The sequence below is a fragment of the Mustela putorius genome, unplaced genomic scaffold (genome assembly GCF_011764305.1).
Source record: "Mustela putorius furo isolate JIRA1106 unplaced genomic scaffold, ASM1176430v1.1 tig00003834_pilon_pilon_pilon, whole genome shotgun sequence".
Taxonomy (NCBI): domain Eukaryota; kingdom Metazoa; phylum Chordata; class Mammalia; order Carnivora; family Mustelidae; genus Mustela; species Mustela putorius.
Window position 1 is genome coordinate 58,519,561 of NW_025421987.1, and position 22,057 is coordinate 58,541,617.

General features: G+C 35.7%; 1 long non-coding RNA gene across 1 annotated transcript in view; it reads left to right on the forward strand.

Moving 5' to 3' along the window:
- LOC101671424 overlaps nt 1–21,321 on the forward strand; it is a 28,557-nt gene extending 7,236 nt beyond the window's left edge. Inside the window, exons 2-4 of the long non-coding RNA XR_199672.3 lie at nt 58–134; nt 4,471–4,857; nt 21,269–21,321. This is a non-coding gene — a long non-coding RNA (uncharacterized LOC101671424). The remainder of the gene's footprint in view (nt 1–57; nt 135–4,470; nt 4,858–21,268) is intronic.
- Nucleotides 21,322–22,057: the final 736 nt, after the last annotated feature.

Here is a 22,057-nt window from a genome sequence, read left to right on the forward strand (position 1 = left end):
ATCTATCACTGAACTATATTCATAATTATAAATTTTGTGTCTGTTTTGGCTATTTAGATCTCATCTAGAACATTAAAATCAATATACAATGTGATTTTTAAGAAATCAAGTGATGAAATTCTTCTCATTTACAAGTAAGTCTTATTATTTTATATAGTATTTTCAATGTGAGTCTCTAGGTTTTCTGCCTGTTATAATCCCAAATCACTGTTGGATTTGGCAATCCTCAATACAAAATCTAAAAGGTGATATCCACTTTTTTAAAAAAGATCTTTATTATTTATTTCTCAGAGAGCAAGAGATAGAGAGCATAAGCAGGCAGAGTGGCAGGCAGAGGCAGAGAGAGAAGCAGGCTCCCCACTGAGCAAGGAGCCCGATGTGGGACTCAATCTCAGGACTCTGGGATCATGACCCAAGCCAAAGGCAGCTGCTTAACTGACTGAGCCACCCAGGCGACCCAGTGATACCAATTTTTAACATGAAAGTGAATTTCTAGTTTAGATTTTAAAAAAAATGTTATGACATCCTTGAGTTTATTTTAAATACAACTGAGATTATATATAAACTTTAGCTGGGAGTCAGTTTCATACCTTTCTATTTGTTGATGTTTGTGGAAAACAAAATAGAAATTACTAATCCTGTTGAAATTCAGATATATTGAATTTCTTGCTCTTTATCTGACTGGGCAATCCAAAATTTGGAGGCAAATTTTGATTATATGTAAGTCTTTGAAAAATCCACATTGATTTTTGCAAATCTAGAAGGCTGTTAAATGGTTGTTGGGTGGAATAAGTGACATTTGTCCCTTTTCTTGCCTTGACCATACCAGATCTTATTTTCTTAATATTTTAAATTCAACTATAAAATCAAAATCACCTCTAGGCATATGCCAATTAAAGCTTTTAAAAGCATCTTTAGAATTAAAAAATTATTCTCAAGGACTGTGTAATTCATAATCTTGATTTATGGTATCATTTGATCTTTCTCTTGATTTTCACTTTGACATTTTTATTTTTGTTCCATTTTGATTATTCAAATTTCTGAATTCATTTGAATGGACAAAAATGGTGTTTCCTTAAACCATATTTTTCAATAAAGAAAAGGCATTGAATATACTAAGAGACAAAATTTTTATATTTTCACAAACAATTATAATCAGACATATGCTCAACAAACACTTGTTGAATTCTTACTATGTACCAGGTGTCGTGGAGCCTAGAAATGAAATAAATTTCTTTCTTTTAAGAGACTGAGAATGAAGAGAGAAAAATAATTGTGATAAGATATAATAACTCCTCTAGGCAAATATCTTAAGGTGCAATTGCCGCCTGGTGAGTATCTAATTCAGCATGAGGGCTCAGAGTGCAGTTGAGCTTAGCCACAAATGTGCATGTGGTATAAAGGTATGTAGAGTGATACCACTGCACAAAAGACAAGATTTCAGTTCTGAAAGATCCTGTATGATATTATATTTCTTTCCTCCTGGAGTTGAAGGATAGCCAGTAAGGATGCTAAGCAGTGAAATGATGTGATACAGTTTGTGCATTTGGATGTCACTCTGGAAAAGGGAGAAGGATGGATGGAGAGAGAGCTAAGACATTGTAGAGATTCAGTCAAGAACTGTCAATGAGTGAGCTGTAGAAATGAACTTTGAGAGCAGGTCTGAGAAGTATTAAGGGAATAGTAAAGTTAGTACTCAGTGACTCATTGGTTGTAGGAGATCCTGGTAAGAACTGAGATAAGAATGATGTTCAGATTTCTTGCTTGGGCAACTGGATAAATGATAAGATATATTCTGAAATAGGAAACAAAGAAGAGAGGAGATTAGTAGGCATGATGACAAGTTCAGCTTAAACATGCTGAGTTTGAGATACCAGTGATACATTCAATGGAGGTGTTGTGTAGGAAGTTAGGAACATGGATTTGACAGTCAAAAAAAAATTGAGGCAAAAGATCAGATTCCAAAGGTATAGATGATATTATGATCAATATTTCGGTGGTATTTGAAACCACACATGGGGAAGAAATGGCCAAGAAGAGAGGGAGGGTATGAAGTAAAGAGTGCTGAGAAGGAAGCCCAGATGGTGCCAGCCTTTAGGATTGGGTAAAGGAATAGAATTTGCAAAGCAGTCTTTAAAGGAGTCCCTAAAGAGATAGGAAGACTATTATCAGAAAGTGATTTCATAGAATTAAAAGCTAAGAACTGCAGATTATACATGGAATTGGATATATTGGAGGTAATGGCTAGGTTGGTAAGAACAACTGCAGTGGAATAGTAGGGACTAGATACTGAATAGACTGGACCTCAGAGGTGATATAGAAGAAACAAGTTGTTATGAACAATTTCTTCAAGATATCTATGTACCATTGAAGGCTCCCTGCAGCCTGAAGATCACAAATTGGTAATGTTACCAAACTGCAGGTTTAAAAGATTTTTTTTTTTAAGAATTTATTCTCATTCTTGAAGGCTAGGAGTAGAGAAATATGGTAGGCAATTGGTGACATATACCCATCAAAAAGATGACTGTAAAGAAGTTGAGGGCATTGATGTTTTAGATACTAAATTAAAAGAAGCAGGAAACAATAACCTAATATTGGTATAAATGTCCCTGTCCTCAAATTAGGCTAGGACAAGGTGAAATCACATTATTTGAGTTCCAGATCTATGCCTTAGACAGGAAGGCTGTTAAAATTTAATTTTATACACAGCCTTCGGTAAATGCACAAATTCTCAAAAGGAATGAGAAGTGCTTGCTCTCCGTGTTTCAAGGACACCACTACAGTTGACAGCATAAAAGATCTATGATGTGCTTGCTGAATGATTAAAATGTGTTCTTCTCTACTCTTGTGTCTTATCCAGAGAAGCAAACTATTCAGTGTGACTTGGGGGTTCTCCACCTTAGTGTTAAATGGGAAGCCCCATCTGTTAGCACATAAATGTCAAGGCAAACATGTCAGATATCTCTGTGTGTATAAGAGGAGTCACTATGTATAAGCTATGTGGTTCTGGGGCTTTTGTCAAAACATAAGACTCTGAGATTGAACAGCAGGCACGGGTTTCAACACATTAGCATTTCACTGAGAGAGGAAGAATAAAACCTACATGAGCTACACCAGTAATCCAACTCTGTGTTCAGACTGATGAAAACAAACTACAGGACAATAGGCAAGCAGCCAATAAACAATTTAAGACTGGGAAACCATCTGAATAACTGAAGGTAGCTGGCAAATTAATGCAGCGATGCCATTTCAGCAGGATTACACTGATAGGTTAGGAAAGATCTCTCTGCTGCATAAGACAGATGCGGCCAAACCTGGATTTGAGATAAAAATCTTCTTCATCTTTTTCTTTATATTTTTCTTCAATTTGAATAAAAACCCTGGTATCTTTCTTTACCCCAGAATTCTATGAATTCTATAACAAGCTTTGTTATACTTGTTAAGTAACTCCAGGGAAAAGGGAAAAGGGAGCATTCATTAGTGCTGAAAAAAAAATCTATCATCTATTTAAGTGAAAATGTGCAATATAATGAAAGCCAAGTGATTAAAAATTACTATGATATATGATATCCTCATTTGGTTACTTGTACAATTATAGATGTAATCTGATACTTACAATTCTGAGTTTTTTTTAAGCTCACAAATTATAGATGACTTGTCTGGTTTAAATTATCGAGTATCCCTACAGTATAACAATAGTAGTTGTTACCAGTAAGCCTTTTATGGCTCACAATACGAAAAATATTATACCACAGACTAAATAGGCAAGGAGTTACAAGATCATATGAAATAAAAATTTAGAAGCTGAAAAAATATATATAGCTGTAGGTTGTTGTAGTTATGTGTAGGATGTTCATCCTACACATCCACAGCCATCCACTGCCATCCACAGCCATGTAGAAAATAGCTTGAGATGGAGAGGAAACTAAAAGAAAATTTCTTTAGGGACCTAATAGAAAACTCCAGCCAATACATTAAAGCTAACATAGTGATTCCCGTTAAGAGCACTTATCTTATTTGTACATAATTGTATATTTCTCTCAGTCAGCAGAGAAAATTAGAAGTACTAAAAACAAAGTAAATATGTCTATTGAGAAGGCATTACATTTTAATAGAAAAATAGGGAGCAAGGCATGGTTGGGAGTGGGGAATGGAGATGAATAATTCACACAGATCTAGTTTATAAGAATTCTTGAGATTAAGAGGAGTGAAGTGTAATGTTACATCTACTGAATACCAGATGGGGGATCTGAAACACAGTATTTTATGAGACCTCTCTTTAAGCCCTGGCTTGTTGACTTCCTGGCAGTGTGATTTTATGGGCAAGAAGAGATTTAAGCATCTTATGCTCCCATCCATAAAGTGACGGTACCAAAGCTACATTTCACTGACTACAAGTAGCACTTTGTTTACATTTTACCACCCTTGAAATAGAGAAGTGTTTCAACTGATGGCATCGTGTCATTGCAGTGAGCCAGGCAGTTTCTGTGACAGTGGACTGTCTGCCTATACACAAACTTGGTTCCTGCTGTCATGGTTAGACAACTACAAGCCATTACTGATTCAGTCAACAAACAACTGAAGGATCAAATAAGGAAGAGGCATTTGTCTTGGTTGTTGTCTGAAACCTTTTATTGGCATCTTCTTACAAGATCAAAATAGCACCAACATCAAAACTTGCAAAATGGGTGTCAGTGTCTAGGAAGAAAATCCTTAAGACCGAAGAAGGGCACTCGTCTGTGACATGCTGCCTCACCCATGCTCATGGTGGCACAGAGGAGATACTGGATGAAAAAACAGAGGCATCTATCATGAAGAGTTGAAAAGTGATTCAAAGGAGTCAAGCCAATCATGAAGGTAATTGAAAGAATACTGTATATAGCCTACTTACTTGACCTTCTTATCCTTTTTAAGTATGCTCAGGACTATATATATATATGATAGAAATTTCTTAATAAATCTAAAGAAACCCTTTGGATAAAAATCACAAGAGATAAATAATTGTTAGTTTAATTGGCAATTTATTGTTTCTTTCTTAGTGCTACATGAAGTAGTGATGTCTTAATCATGCCATCATTCATTTAACTAATATTTTTTCAATGGATATAAATGTCCACCTACTTCCTCTCATAAACAATGTTACAGTGAATTCTTGCATCTTCATTTTTTTGTACAGACTTGTTTAGTTTTTCCTTACAGTAAATTTATACTTATGAAATTGATTCATCAAAAGGCATGTAAGCTCATTTTGTATTTGGGAATACAGAGAAGTTTTTTCCAGAAAGGTCATAATAAATTTTGCTGGCTCAGCAGTATATTATAGAAATAGAAATAATTTCACAGACTGATCTTAGTTAAAATATTAAACTGAAATAGATTTAGTATTGAAGCCTCGTGGATCTAATGTAGAGTAGTTGGAATTGTCCACCTTGGCTAGACTAGTAGCAAATGGTTAGAGCTTTCTCATGGGGGTGCTATTGGCATTTTGGACAGGACTCTTTCGTATTGTGGGACTAATCTGTACCCTTTCGGAATATTCTGACTATCAAGGGCTCTGCAGTGATAGTGTGACAAAGAAAACACTTCCATAACAGTTCAAAATGCCTCCTAGGTCAAGGGAACTGGGTTAAATAAAAACATTTTTCCAAGATAAAACAGGTAGTGGGAAGACCTTATGGAATTTAAATTAATACAAGATCTGTCTCTCTCGGTGTGCTTCTAGAGCAGATTCATTCTACTTTTGGTTATTTCACTGTGGGATATTCAATGCTTAACTACAAAGTTGTTTTTGTTTTTTTTTTTTTTCTAATCATCTAGAAATGCAGCTTTGCAATCACGAAGGATAGGAATGCCTAGAACTTGTAAAGTATTGTAGTGCTCTTTTAAAATCTTTAGATATATGTTTGTTGTAGAGAATGAATTTTTAAAATTTTAAATGTAAAAGAAACTGTGATCATCACAATGTAAATTGTGTAGGTGGGTCATTTGTTATTCATTTTGTTTTTGTTTTTGTTTTGATGTTGAAAAAAACCTCAGATGGCTCCCAGGTCTTATTTTCACCATGTGCCTGCTCAAAATGAATAGGGCTTCTGCCATTAAATGCATTTTATTAAATGTCCATGTGATCCAAAGCCTCCCACAATATGAATGTTCTTTGACCACACTCTCATCGTATCTGGTTAATAATAATAGAGTAGTTGTCAATAGTACAGCTCTAAAATCAAACTGCCTTGGTTCAGACATTGTTTAGTCATTCCGTGCTTCACTTTCTGTATCTGAAAGTTTCAAGGATAGCACTAGAATTCCTTCCAAGAACTGTCAAGAATTAAACCTGTGCTTGACACATAGAAAGCACTTTACATGTTTATCGCTTTCATTATTATAGTTATCTGTGGTGGCTTTGCAGTGTGTCAGCTGAGTGAGAAATCATGATTTCCAGAATTCCTTCCCTGCATTTTGTAGGTTCTTTTGACCACAGGAAAATCTACTTGCCCTTTGGAAAAAGAGAGTAAAGCAGCTGGTCTTTTGGAGACAGAAGCTGTTGCTGTACATGCCCATTGCTAATGCTCTGCCCCCTCACCTTGTTAAAGCAGGGTGGCTGCCCTGTACATCACCAGCAGCCCCCCCAGCCCCACCCCCAGCTCCTGATCTGAGACTCCTAGACAAGTGCTGGTGCATGTTTAGCTTTTTGAGGAAATGTGCTAATGCTTCTGCTTTCACCCCATCATTAAAGCTAGAAATTTGGAAGCAGTGAGAGACAGAGGTTCTGCAGTTCTAGAGAGTTCTAGCCATCCATGGGCTCCTACAAGTTTCTAGATTCTAGTTTTTCTTGCTGTCATGTCTTTCTTTCTGACTGCCAACCCTGCCAACCCAACGGCAACTGACTTAACCTGTCTTTAACCACCTTTCACAAACACATCAAACCCAACCTCTTATAACATATTCCTTGTAATTCTCATAGAGGTTAGGGTCATTTTGCTATTGGGAGAGCAAAAAGTCTCTTTTTTCTTTTTAAAGACTTATTTATTTTAGGAAGAGAGAGAACATGTGTGAGTGCCCTCTCTCCCTGCCCATGTAGGGGAGGGGCAGAAGGAGAGAGAGAGAGAGAGAGAGAGAGAGAGAGAAAGAGAATTTATTTATTTATTTATTTTTATTTTTTTATTTTTTATAAACATATAATATATTTTTATCCCCAGGGATACAGGTCTGTGAATTGCCGGGTTTACACACTTCACAGCACTCACCATAGTACATACCCTCCCCAATGTCCATAACCCCACCCCCCTTCTCCCAATGAGAGAGAATTTTAAGCAGAATCTTCACTCAGCACAGAGCCCCATACGGGGCTTGAGCTCAGAACTCTGAGTCAGATGCTTAACTGACTGGGCCACCCAGGCGCCCTTTTGTTTTAATGTGTACTTCTTTATTATTAGAACTTGAATATCTTTTGGAGTGTTCATTCCCTTATCATCCATAATTTGCCTATTTATATTTTCCCAATTTTCTATTAGATTGTTCTTCCATGTTTTTTTTTTTAGAGGTAGAGTAAGGGTAAAGAGAGAGGGAGAGACAGAATCTCAAGCAGGTTTCACACCCAGGAGCTCCATCCCACAACCCTGAGTCCATGACCTGAGCCTTGAAAGCAAGAGTCGGTTGCTTACCCAACTGACCCACCCAGGCACACTTAGATTGTTTCTCCCATATTGCTTTGTAGGAGTGCATTATAAATTAAGGTTATCAAAACTTTTTAATATATATTATATGTGTTGTTTATCTTTTAATTTTGTTTATGTATTCTTTTGCCATGCAGAGTTTAAATTTTTTGTAATTAAATGTCACATTATTTGACTTTATAAGTTCTAGCCTTGATGGTGTGCCTTCCCCATCAAATAGAGAACTATTTATGTATCTCTTCCTCCCAGACATCTTGAGATATAATTGATATGTAACATTGTATTAGTTTAAGGTATACAACATGATGATTTGATATATGTATATATTGCAAAGCAATTGCCACAGTAAGTTTAGTTGAAATCCACCATCTCACATAGTTATCATTTTTTTGTGTGTGATGAGAAATTTTAAGATCTACTCTTTTAGCAACTTTTCAAATTACAATACAGTAGTGTTAACTATAGTCGCGATGATGTACATTATATCGCCAGAACTTATTTATCTTGTAACTGGAAGTTTGTTCTTTTTGAGCTCCTTCATCCATTCTGACCAGTTACCGTCCCTTACCTCTGGCAACCACCAATTTCTTCTCTGTATTTATGAGTTAGTCATAGCTATTGGAAATAATTATGCAGTCAACATGAGGATGCACATAGTGGTAGTGATTTCATTTAAAAATAGTGATTTCATTTCCTTTGAATACATACCCAGAAGTGGAAATGCTGTATCATATGGTAGTTCTATTTTTAGTTTTCTGAAGGAACTCCATACTGTTTTCCATAGTGGCTGCACCAATTTACATTCCCACCAATAGTGCACAAGGGTCCCTTTTTCTCCACATCCTTGACAACACTCATTGCTGCTTATCTTTTTGATAATAGCCTTCATAACAGGTATGAGGTGATACCTCATTGAGGTTTTGATTTGCATTTCCCTGGTGGTTAATGATGTTGAGTACCTTTTTATAGTTGTTGGCCATTTGTATGTCTTCTTTAGAAGACAGATGGCTTGCTTTGTTTTTGTTTTTGTTTTATGTTGTTGAGTGGTATGAGTTCTTTATGCATTTTGGATATTATCCCCTTACCAGTTATATGATTTGCACATATTTTCTCCTATTTGCTAGATTGACTTTTTTCATTTTGTTGATGGTTTTCTTTGCTGCAGAATAGCTTCTTAGTTCTTATAATCTTATCTGTTTATTTTTTACTTTTGTTGCCTTTGATTTTGATGTCAAATCCAAAAATACCATTGTCAAGACTGATGCCTAGAAGTTTACCCCTATATTTTCTTCTTGGTATTTTATGGTTTCAGGTTTTATTTTTAAGACTTTAATCCATTTTATGTTGATTTTTGTGTGTGTTGGAAGATAGGGATCTAATTTTGATCTTTTGCATGTGGCTGTCCAGTTTTCCCCAACCATTTTTTGAAGAGACTACCTTTTTCCCACTGTGAATTCTCACATCCTTTGTCATAAATCAATTGACCATTTATGTGTAGGTTTATATCTGGACTCTCAATTCTGTTTCATTGATCTGTGTCTGTTCTTGTGCCAATACTATACAGTTTTGATTACTATAGCTTACTAATATACTTTGAAGTCAGAAAGTGTGATGCCTCCAGCTTTATTCTTTTTTTTTTTTAAAGATTTTATTTATTTATTTTGACAGAGAGAGATCACAAGTAGATGGAGAAGCAGGTAGAGAGAGAGAGAGAGGGAAGCAGGCTCCCTGCTGAGCAGAGAGCCCGATGCGGGACTCAATCCCAGGACCCTGAGATCATGACCTGAGCCGAAGGCAGCGGCTTAACCCACTGAGCCACCCAGGCGCCCCCCTCCAGCTTTATTCTTCTTGCCCAAGATTGCTTTGAGTATTTGGTCATTTTTGTGGTTCCATACAAATTTAGGGCTGTTTGTTCTATTTCTGTGAAAATTGTCATTGGAATTTTGGTAAGAATTGCATTAAATCTGTAGTATATTTTTTTAATTTGGAGAAAATTTATAACCAACCCCTTGATATGTGATTTATATTATTATTGGAACACTTACTATTTGGGTAAAATGGTCAAATATTTTGAATACTATATATATTATTAGATGGACTTCTCTCATAACAAATATATACAGTTTGTAATCTGTAAGTGGCAGATTAAAAAAATTACACAAGTATTGCCATCGTTACAAAATTATAATAGCAGTTGTAGCAATCAGTTGAAAAAATGCTGGAAAATAAATTTTTTTTTGTATTTATGACATTAAATTTGGAAAGGACAGTAAAGGTCACCTAATCTAAAATCAGTCAGAAAAGGAAACTCCTGGTTTTCTTGGTATATCATTCTAACTTTATTTATTAGAAATTATTTTGTAATTCTTATCTGTTGCTTCTAGTTTTGCTGTCTGAAGTTCTGCAGAATATGTCTAATATTTTCTTTTTCAATAGCTTTTAAATCTTTGAAGGTAACTTTTGTAGTTTTGTTAAGTATATCTTTTCCAGTTCTTCATTCATATTCATTTAATTTATTCAACATTTATTGAGTATTTATTGAGTACTTATAATGTGCAAGCAATCTTTCACGTGTTGAGTACATTACAGTGAAAAATAAGACCATGACCTCATAGAGCTTACATTCAAGTAGTTAAAAATTCCTTATATTACAAATTTTTATACTAATTCTTTCTTTCTTTCTTTCCTAGATTTTTAAAAATTTATTTGAGAGAGAGAGAGAAAACAGAGAGAGAGAGAGAGAGAGCTCACACACAAGCAGAGGGGGTGGGAGGGGCAGAGGGGGAGGGAGCAACAGACTCCCCACTGAGCAGGAAGCCAGGGATGTGTGGCTCCATCCCAGGACTTGAGCCAAAGGTAGAAGCCTAACCGACTGAGCCACCCAGGTGCCCCTCTTTATCACTTTAGTGAGACTTCTATATTAGTTAGTTTCTTCTTAAGTGCTTTGCCTAGAATAAACAAAATATGACAGACTGTGGTCTAACTAGTATATCTGTGGTGATGAGTCATGTGTTCTTTCTTCACATACAAATAATTTTCCATTGAAATTAATTACATTTCAGTGATTAGAAATTCAAATATAGTAGCAAGATTAGCTTGTTACATGCAGAAGTGTTGCCTTATAATACTTCATATTGTGTCAGGAATTTGTCTAGGAAAAGAGTTCAAGATCAGATGTTTTAACACTAGGGAGGTGGTTAGACTATAGAAGCTTTTGGAATACTTTTTAGCAAACCAGTTGGTTACAGAAGTAGCCTTTCAATCTTCAAGTACATGCATAGAGGCTAGGACCGTTATTGGAGAGGACTTGCCAATTCAGTGACTTCTTACTTTATGGTTGACCTGTTTCCTGTCTATGTTCTATGTCCCATTTATATAACATCATGTTGTTTAAAATTGTAGCCTTTGCATTTGAATAATTCACACAGGAAGAATAGGACCCCATGCATTTATCTGTTAAAACTTAAAGTAATAATGATTGAGAAATTATGAATGTGATTTATTATCAATAAATAAAGAATCGATATTTGTAGTAGGAACAAAATTTCCCATTCCATATGTCTACTGGGGCTATCACTATCCATTTTGCCCAATTTTCTTACCTTTTTTTATTTCCTGTTATGATATCAAAAGTAAAGAAATTAGTTTAGAATGAGTTGAAATCAGAAGGTCATTGGATAAGGATTTGGATGTCAGCTGCCTGTCTCTGAAGAGGAAAATAGAGGACAGTTAACTTAGACAGTAGCTTTTGTGTAATAAGAAACTCTCATGTATCCATACAGATTCATGAAATGCTGATGGGATCTCTTCATATTTCTGTAGAAATGCTGTATAATAGAGCAGACAATACTTAGTATTCAAGAGGCTGTTTTTCATCTCCTGAGCCAGTAGCTTCTTCAAATTTCTTAAGAAACAAGCAAAAAATGTTTGCCTTTATAAAACTAAATAGGCAGTGGCTTTCTTCAACTATGCAGTTTTATAAATGTCAGTAACACACATTTTATACTTTAAGCGCCAAAATAAGTTAAGTTGTCCTGAAACCATTTAAGCTTATTTTACAGAGAATGAAATTGCATATTCTCTTAGTAATTGATTGATAATAAAAATATACTGCTATTTTTTAATGTTTTTAAACCTATTTAAAAATATGACATCGGGATGATCATTTTATTTATCTGTTTTAATTTAATTTAATTTTGTTTTAAATTTTAAATTTAAATTTTTTTTAAATTTTAAATTTTAAATTTTTTTAAATTTTGTTTAATTTAATTTTATTTTAAATTTCATTTTGTAAGGAAGTTCTACACCCAATGTGAGGCTTGAACTCATGACCCGGTTGCATACTCTACCCATACCCACTGAGCCCACCAGGCACCCCTAAGGATGATCACTTAAATGTTTATTTACCTTTCTTTATTATTGTTGTAAATTTATATTGCCCAATTATTTATTTTTGTGTATTTGGATTAAAGTTGTTAATTTTTTTAGTAACTTGCCTTGTTTGTGAAGATGGACATTTTAATCACTCATTCATTCATTTAACAATAACTTATTGAACACTTATGTGCCTAGAACAGTTTTAGGTACCATAAATGCAATACAACTTTCCAGTGCAGGAGCAAGAAGAGAAAAGAAAAATGCACATGATTTCAGGTTGTCTTGGTAGCAGATGGAGTGATTAAGATCTGGAATTGGGGAACTTAATAGATTAAGAGGAGTTAGATCATGAAGGTGAAAACCAAGAGCTTGTGCTTAATCTTGAGGGTAGTGGGAAACTCTTAGGGCTTAATCAGGGGATTAACATGAACAGGTTATTATTGAGGAAAGATCACTTTTGGATACCATGCAGAGAAGGGATTGCAGAGAAACTGCAAGTATAGCAATTGTTAGGAAGCTGTTATAACAATATACGCAAAGATGATGCTGTCCCTAGGAAGTACAGGCACTTTATAGACAGGTCTTCTCATCACACAATGTGTAATATTTGAGTGGAGGAGGAGCTGAAATTCTTTGGAAAATAACATTTAAGAGATGGGTTGAAGAGAGAGACTCCACAATGAACACTAGAGTGAGTGGTGAAAGTATAACCAGGAGATCTTTTGGAAGAGGAGTCCAAAACTAAATGTTATACTTTATTACTTAAGTGCTTGGGGAGAATAGTGTTTTGATGTTTGTGTTAGGTGAAAATAAAATAGTGGTTTTCTTTTTAAAACAAAGCACAGACAGCATTCACTAAGTTATCACTATTACTTGATCCATTGTCAATAACAGGTCAATAGTAATTTCGGGAAAGGGAATTGGAGCAAACCTCCTTAATGGGAGACTCTCTAAAAGATGTCTTGGAGTCTGTATGGGTAATGAGGCTAATCTATCTGCATCATCCTGTTATTTCAGGAATGTAGTGATGATAAATGTGAATATGTCGTAGTTCCAGAGACTCTTTGTAATTAATTACCAACTTACAGTTATCTTCAGACACTTATTAACAACATTTAAATTTAGTGTTAACAATCTATCATAGTCCTTTTAAGTAGGAGGTTTCTAAATCCCAGCAGTTGTTTTCATTAGCTGCCAAGTAGAAAAATGACCATGTGCTCTGTACAAGTCAGAAAAGCTAGCAGCACTTCTGTTTTCCCAAATGTTCATTTAACTGCAGGGAGAAAGAGCAACAATAATAAAATTTAAAAAGGACTACATTTCATCCAGATCTATATTTCAAAGAGCATTTTATTTAAAACAAAACAAACATTTTATTTATTTATTTGTCAGAGATAGAGCAAGTGCAAGCAGGGGGAACAGCAGGCAGAGGGAGAAGCAGGCTCCTCACTCAGCAAGGAGCCCAACTCGGGGCTTTATCCCTTGATCTCAAGGTCCTGGGATCCAGCACTGAAGGCAGACGCTTAACCGACTGAGCCACCAGGTGTCCCAAAGAGCATTTTAAATATGACCTTTACATCATTTATTAATAACATCTAATTGGTATGAACAGAGTGTGATTTTACAGTAAATATAAACAAAATTCTTACAATAATCCTAGGAAGTCACTATTTGAATGTCGTGTCTCTATTTAACCAATAAGAGACCAGAGTCCCCAAGTGGGTTAGTTTATACATCCACAAGTGGGAGAACTGATATTCAAACAGACCTTCAAATGCTGAAGTCTTTGCTCATTTGACTTTTTCAATGGTTTTAAAATACTTGTTTGTCTTTTGAGTCCAGATCCCTGTCTATAAAAAGCCTAATCTGTAAAAGCTCCTGTCTCCATTCTAGGGGCTCTGGTGTGCGATCTCAGAATTCTTATGGCCTCACAAAGCTAATTTAAACTATGCATCAGCCACAAGACTGCCTTCTATTTAGATGAATTTACATGAATTCCAGTGCAAAGAAAGATGAACAAGAAAAAAAAAAGCTAACTTGATATATTGATGAATTTTTTTAATAAAAATCATTTATGTTTATTGGGTACAGTTCAATGTTGTCTGGAAATTTTTTGAAAAATATATTTCTATCCTCCTTTCTAAAAAACATTTTAACTTTAAAATACTCTTAAAGCTCCTTTATTTCCTCACCCATGTTAACATGTCACATGACCATAGCACACTGACTGAAACCAGTAAGTTAATATTGCTGTTTACTACTCAGTAATCTCCAGACTTTAGTTATGCATCAGCTTTTTCCCCCAACTTTCCTTTTCTGTTTCTTAATCTTACATTGCATTTAGTTGCTGGGTTTCCTCCAATCCTGCGGCAGTTCTTCAGTGTTTCTTTGTCTTTCATCCTCTTGACATTATAGAGGAGGACTGGTCAGTTATTTTGTAGGCTATTCCTCAATGTGGTTTCATGTAATGTTTATTCATAGTTAGAGTGATGTATCTTTGGCAAGAATACCACCAAAGTGATGATGTGCCCTTCTCAGTGAATCACATTAAGAAGTACATAGTGTTGGTGTGCCTGGGTGGCTCAGCCAGTTAAGCATCTGCCTTCAGCTCAGGTCATCATCTCCGGGTCTTGGGACGGAGCCTGGAGTTGGGCTCCCTGCTCAGCAGGGAGTCTGCTTCTCCCTCTCTCCCTGTCCCCCCATAAGTAAATAAAATCTTTACCAAAAAAAAAAAAAAAAAAAAGGAGCACATAATCTCTCTCTCTTGTTATTCATAATGTTGACTTTGATTACTTACTTAAGGTGATACCTGCCAACTTTCTCCACTCTAAAGTTACTGTTTTTCCCTTTATAATTAATAAATATCTTAGAGGGGAGAACACGCTGAGACTATGCAAATATCCTGTTTTTTTCTGAAATTTTTATCCACTAATTTTAGTACCCGTTGGTAGGTGTTGCTTGTAAAAATGATTGCTGTGGTGTTTTCATGGTGACTTTGTATTTTTCTCATTCCTTCTATATTTATTAATTGGAATTCTTCTGTATGGAAGAGGTGGCCCTTTCCCAAATTCATTTACTTATTCAATTATTTATGTTTATCGGTATGGACTCATGGATATTTCTTTTATTCTATGAGTTATAATCCAAAATCATTATTACTTATTTGTACTGTTATTGAAGCTTTGGCCTTTGGAAGCTCCTTCAGGTTAGCTTATGTTTCGTTTTGGTGTGCCCTCATTTCTTTTTGAGCATACTTCTTTGCTTCCTGGAACCACAAGATCCTCCAGGCTCATTTTGTGCTCTCCCTGCCTCAGTCTTGGTACCAATCACTTTTTTTTTTAATTTTTTATTTTTTATAAACATATATTTTTTTATCCCCAGGGGTACAGGTCTGTGAATCGCCAGGTTTACATACTTCACAGCACTCACCAAAGCACATACCCTCCCCAATGTCCATAACCCCACCCCCCTTCTCCCAACCCCCCAGGAACCCTCAGTTTGTTTTGTGAGACTAAGAGTCACTTATAGTTTGTCTCCCTCCCAATCCCATCTTGTTTCATTGATTCTTCTTCTACCCACTTAAGCCCCCATGTTGCATCACCACTTCCTCATATCAGGGAGATCATATGATGGTTGTCTTTCTCCGCTTGACTTATTTTGCTAAGCATGATATGCTCTAGTTCCATCCATGTTGTCGCAAATGGCAAGATTTCATTTCTTTTGATGGCTGCATAGTATTCCATTGTATATATATACCACATCTTCTTGATCCATTCATCTGTTGATGGACATCTAGGTTCTTTCCGTAGTTTGGCTATTATGGACATTGCTGCTATAAACATTCGGGTGCACGTGCCCCTTTGGATCACTACATTTGTATCTTTAGGGTAAATACCCAGTAGTGCAATTGCTGGGTCATAGGGCAGTTCTATTTTCAACATTTTGAGGAACCTCCATGCTGTTTTCCAGAGTGGTTGCACCAGCTTGCATTCCCACCAACAGTGTAGGAGGGTTCCCCTTTCTCCGCATCCTCGCCAGCATCTGTCATTTCCTAACTTGTTGATTTTAGCCATTCTGACTAGTACCAATCACTTTTAATGAGCCCTGGTTTCTCTTTTAGAGAATGGTATTTGGGAAACCAAGATTTGGATGATGAGTGTGTGTCCTTGCTCCTAGGCCCCCTCAGTGGACAGGCTTGGGAATATAAGTATACCAACCCATGCATACATACTTTTATATTCCGTTCCTTCTGTATTTATCTATTAAACTCAAATTCATACTGATACGTCAGCCACCTGGTGGGCTTAATTATCATATAAATTATTCTAATTGAAATCCTTGAAAAGTTTTTCATTTTCAAGGTTTCCAGCTCTAGTTACACTAGGCTCTAAATAAAGAATGTGTGTTGTGTTTCCAGATTTGCTAGAAACCAGTTGTATCACCTTGATCTCTCCTTTTCTTCCTCCTGACCTGTAAAAGTAGTGTAACAATGCCTTCCCTATCTAGGTCACCAGGTGGTTTCAGGGATTTAATCAAAGTCTTGATTCTGTCTCTCCTTCTCTGTCAGTGTCTCTCTGTTGTTCTTCATAGCTCATCTTCTTCCCTGTCTCCAGTTCTTATTCCCCTGAAAGCTTGCCTCCATCCTACAGATAGAATGACCAGTCAGAAATGAAATTTCTTTTCCTGTTTAAACTTTCAGTGGCATTTTATCTGCTAAAAAAAAATCAGATCTAAGGGCATGGCATGATAAACAAAACCCTCTATGATCTGATACTTTCCTATTTATGGGTCTCATCTCTTATTATTTTCTATCCTCCTATATTATGTGCTAGTATATTGAAATTCTTGAAATTGTCTTCCTTTGTCAACAGGAGTCTTTTTTCCAGTGCTTTGTTTTTGTGGTACTATGTGGCCATATTTAGATTGAGATGCCTTTAACAGTTTCTTCTAGCTAACTCTTACCTAAATTTCAAAGATCAGTTTGGTATCATAACACCCATTTATTTTGTCATATGCTGGTAACTGGTACCTGGTCAATTCAGTTGATACTTGATAACTTGATGAGTTGTTTTTACTTTTTCTGTTACCACTTCCCTATTATTCCTGTTGCCTGATACCTAAAGCCACTGTATTTTGCTTTCTGCCTCCATTAATATTCTAAAATTGTTCTGGGTAATATAAATTGCCAAATTTATAGATAATTTTTAGTTCTTTTTTTAAAGATTTTATTTATTTATTTGACAGACAGAGATCACAAGTAAGCAGAGAGGCAGGCAGAGAGAGAGAGAGAGAGAGAGAGAGAGGAGGAAGCAGGCTCCCTGCAGAGCAGAGAGCCCAATGTGGGGCTCGATCCCAGGACCCTGGGATCATGACCTGAGCCAAAGGCAGAGGTTTTAACCCACTGAGCCACCTAGGCGCCCCGACAATTTTTAGTTCTTATCTAACTTAACATTTAAAGTATATGGGGTGTTAGAGGTGATTCATTGTGGTTGCCATACAGAGAGTTCTAATGGCAATGCACGAATGGAGGTGACTTAGCTGGGGAAAGAGCAGTGCTGAGAGACAAGGTTGGAGCAGTAAACTAGTGCCACCTTTTATAGAAATCAAATTTAGCCTGAAAGCAGCAGAGAGCTGTATAAAAGTTTTAAGTAGGGAAAGTAATATTTTAAAAACATAATTTTGAATGAACTTGACAAGACTGAATAGTATGTCAAATGAAATAGGGTAACACTGGAAGGAAGGGAAATTAGATTGTTGCATAATTCTAGAATTAGAACATGATTTGGGTAAACTAAGGTAGAAACAGTATGGTGAAAAATGGAAGCATTGAAAAGATATAGTAGATAGAATTGACGTGATTTGATGACGAAGAGGAAGTAGAACTTAAGTAGAAAGAAGAAATAATAGATTTTTAGTTACTTTTTAAATGATAAAGGGAGGGGCGCCTGGGTGGCTCAGTGGGTTAAGCCTCTGTCTTTGGTTCAGGTCATGATGATCTCAGGGTCCCGGGATCGAGCCCCGCATCGGGCTCTCTGCTCAGCGTGGAGCCTGCTCCCCCCACCTCTCTGCCTACCTCTCTGCCTGCTTGTGATCTCTCTCTGTCAAATAAATAAATAAAATCTTAAAAAAAATGATAAAGGGATTCCCAAAGATCAGGATACAAGAGGTTAAGTGCCTTTGGGAGAAGATGTTGAGTTTATTTGGAAAGATTGAGTTTGAGACTCCAGTGGAGTAGCTAAATGGAGTGATCCCATTAGCAGCCTCATGTGTATCTTAAGCTTTAAATACAAATATCGATAGGAGATGCAGGTTTTGAAATCAATAACATGTTGATAGTAAGTGAATCTATGATTGTAGATAAGATATCCCAGGATGTCTATGGAGTGAAAAAGGATAGAGCACCTTCTATTTGCATTCTTCTTCTCATCTTAGTGAATAGAACTACCACTTACCCAACCTGAAAACCTTGGAGTCATGCTCAATTACATCCTCTCTATCTCCTATCCAACCCATGTATAAGTCACTTTCCTGCTTAAATCCTCCTTGTTCTGACTATCTCTGCCCTAGCTCAGGATCTTGGAATTTCTTTCATGGACTACTTTATGACTCGTCTTCAGGCTATCAACTTAAGATGGTTCTCTTACTTATTTTATACCCCCAGAATCTCTTACTTATTTTATACCCCGAGAATCTATACATTATTCATAAAAATATTTATTGAGTTAATGAGTGAATGAATTTTTTTTGAAATGCATTGTGCTAAAAATTTGGAGCTAATAAATTTTAACCAAGATTGAAATCTCAATTCTCTTTAGAAACTGTTCTATAAAAATTTAAAGGTGATACTAGATAAAAATAATATTAATATTTATTCTCTTTGTGGGTACTTAATACCATCTATCATGAGCAGAAGGAAATCTCCTTTACAGTAATCTTGAAGAAATACATAACTATTATATGGGGGTGTAATATGTAAGGTGATCTAGATAAGGTGTTGTCTTAAGGCAAGAGGAAGAAAAGAACATCAGAGAAGTCCTCAGAGTAATTGCATATCTCACCCCAAATTTCTGACATGATCTTTGAGGTTCTAGGACAAAGAGTTGTGATGGCAAGCAGCCAGATTGTGTCGTCTTTAGCTGGTAGCCATTGCAGAATGGTGGGGACCTTCTGGTACAAACTACATTGCCACAAGCCAACTCCTGTGATAGCATACACAATATGATGAATGCTTAGGCTTAATGGTTTTAAGAGAATAAACAATAAATGCAGACATTTTAGATACTTAATATTATACATGGATAAGGCCAAAGAAGATAAGATAATCTCTAAAATGGTATATCTGGATCCTTTTAAGAGTTCGTTGAAAAGCAACATGGAGACAAAGGGAAGAGCAAGGAAAATATCAAAACTGATCTTTACTTAAAAACAGAAACTTCATCAATAAAGTTTCTTTTTTTTTAATAAGTAAAGTTTCTTAACCAATTGACTAGGTTTTTATTTTTTCCTGCTATTTTGCATCCTTCTTTCTTTTGTGTGTAATGCCCAGAGGTAATTTTATTTTTTATACTGAGAATTCTGTTTTCACACCACTACAGAGAACCCTCCAAAAAACAAAAGAAGACAGACATTTAATTCAGACTCTAAATGTTTATAAATATGATGGCTTTTAGAATGCTTAGACTGCTAAACCACCATAGCAGGTTAGTGAATTTGGAGTAAAGAAACACAGTGATTTCCATACAACTAATATTTCTTCATTTGTTGATTAGTATATATTTACTGAAAAATAAATGTGCATCAGATACATTATTGATGGAGGCGTACAACAGTGAATAAAGCAAAGTTCCAGCCCTCAGTAACTTTACATTTGAGAGAGAGAGATTGACAATAGAGAAGTATATTATATATATTATATATATATATATGTGTGTATATATATATATATATATATATATATATATTATACTGTCAGATAATTATGGGTGTCATGATGAAAAACAAACTGGGTTCTGAGATAGGGAGTAAAAGGGGAGTTATTTCAAATGGAGTTGACATAATTCCCAATGGGACATCTAAGACCATTTAAAAGGCTCAAATAATTTATTATTTTTTTTCCCAAACAACAAAAATTTGATAACATACTTGGGTAACAATAAACCTGATTCTGAGTCAGCATAGTAAGACAATTCACTCCAGGAAGTGAAAACATGATAATAATGATAATACTTTAAAAATAATTAGGGTAACTCTCTACATTTCTTGATAAAATGAAAACAATCAGGTGGTGGCAGGAGAAGGGGGTTTTACTGGCATCTAGTTGGCAGAATCTAAGGATACTGCTAGAAAATCCTATAGTGTACAGGACAGACCTCCATAGAATTTTCTAGTTCAAGGGTAAATAGTGTCAAGATGGGAAATAGTGTCAAACGGGAAACCCCGTCTTAGCTTAAGGCTCAAGTATTTTAATCTACATATGTACAGGAGATAGCATTTGGAGAGTGGCATTGTATATTGGAATCTATATAAAAGTGGGACTCCTTAAAATGTCATTTAAATTCCAGTATAATTAATGTACAGTGTTATATTAATTTTGGGTGTACAACTTGGAAATTCAACAACTCTATACATTAACCAGTGCTCATCACGATAAATGTACTCTTAATCACCTTCACCTGATTCAACCATTCTCCCACTCACATTTCCTCTGGTAACTACCAGTTTTATTTATTTATTTATTCATTCATTCATTCATTCATTCATTTATAAAGATTTTATTTATTTATTTAACAAAAAACAAACCTGCAACCAAGAATACTCTATCCAGCACTTTGAATATATTATGCCACTTTCTTCTAGCCTACAAAATTTCCACTGAAATTAGCAGATAGCCTTATGAAGTTTCCCTTGTACATAACTGTTTTCTTTAGTCTTGTTGCTTTTAAAATTCTCTTTTTACTTTTTGCCATTTTAATTACTATGTGTCTTTGTATAAAATTCCTTGGGTTGATTTTACTTGCCTCCTGGATCTGGATTTCTGTTTCCTTTCTCAGATTAGGAAAGTTTTCAGGTATTATTTCTTCAAGCAAAAAAGTTTTTACCTCATTTTCTTTCTCTTTTCTTCTAGGATCTCTATAATGTGAATGTTGTTAAGCTTGATTGAGTTGCTGAATTTCCTTAATCTAGTCTCATTTTTTTATTAATCTTTTTCTTTTGTTCAGCTTAAATGCTCTCCATTACACCCCAATGTTCACAGCAACAATGTCCATGATAGCCAAACTGTGGAAAGAGCTGAGATGCCCTTCAACAGATGAATGGATAAAGATGTGGGCCATATACACAATGGAATATTACTCAGCCGTGAGAAAGGATGAATACCCCACTTTTGCATCCGCATGGACAGGACTGGAGGAGACTATGCTAAGTGAAATAAATCAAGCAGAGAAAGTCAGTTATCATATGGTTTCACTTATTTGTGGAATAAAAGGAATAGCATGGAGGACTTTAGGAGAAGGAAGGGAAAAATGAAGTGGGGGGAATCGGAGGGGGAAAAGAACCATGAGAAACTATGAACTCTGGGAATAAAACTGAGGGTTTTAGAGGGGAAGGGGGTGGGAGGATGGGTGAGCCCAGTGATGGGTATTAAGGAGGGCACGGATTGCATGGAGCAAATTGGGTGTTACACGCAAACAGTGAATCGTGGAACGTTACGTCAAAAACTAATGATGTACTGTATGGTGATTAACAAAACATAATAATAATAATAACAACAACAATAATAAAGTGTTTGTACCACTACATCTCACTTCAGCCTCGTAAAGCCTAAAACTCAATAAAAGGCATTGATTTCTTCCCTGAAAAAAAAAATGCTCTCCATTATATAATGTGCATTCTAAGGTATTTGGTTCCAGATTTTTAAAAATATTTATTTATTTGAGAGAGAAATAGAGCATGAGCATGGTGAGGGGCAGAGGGAGAGGGAGAAATAGACTCTACACTGAGCAGGGAGC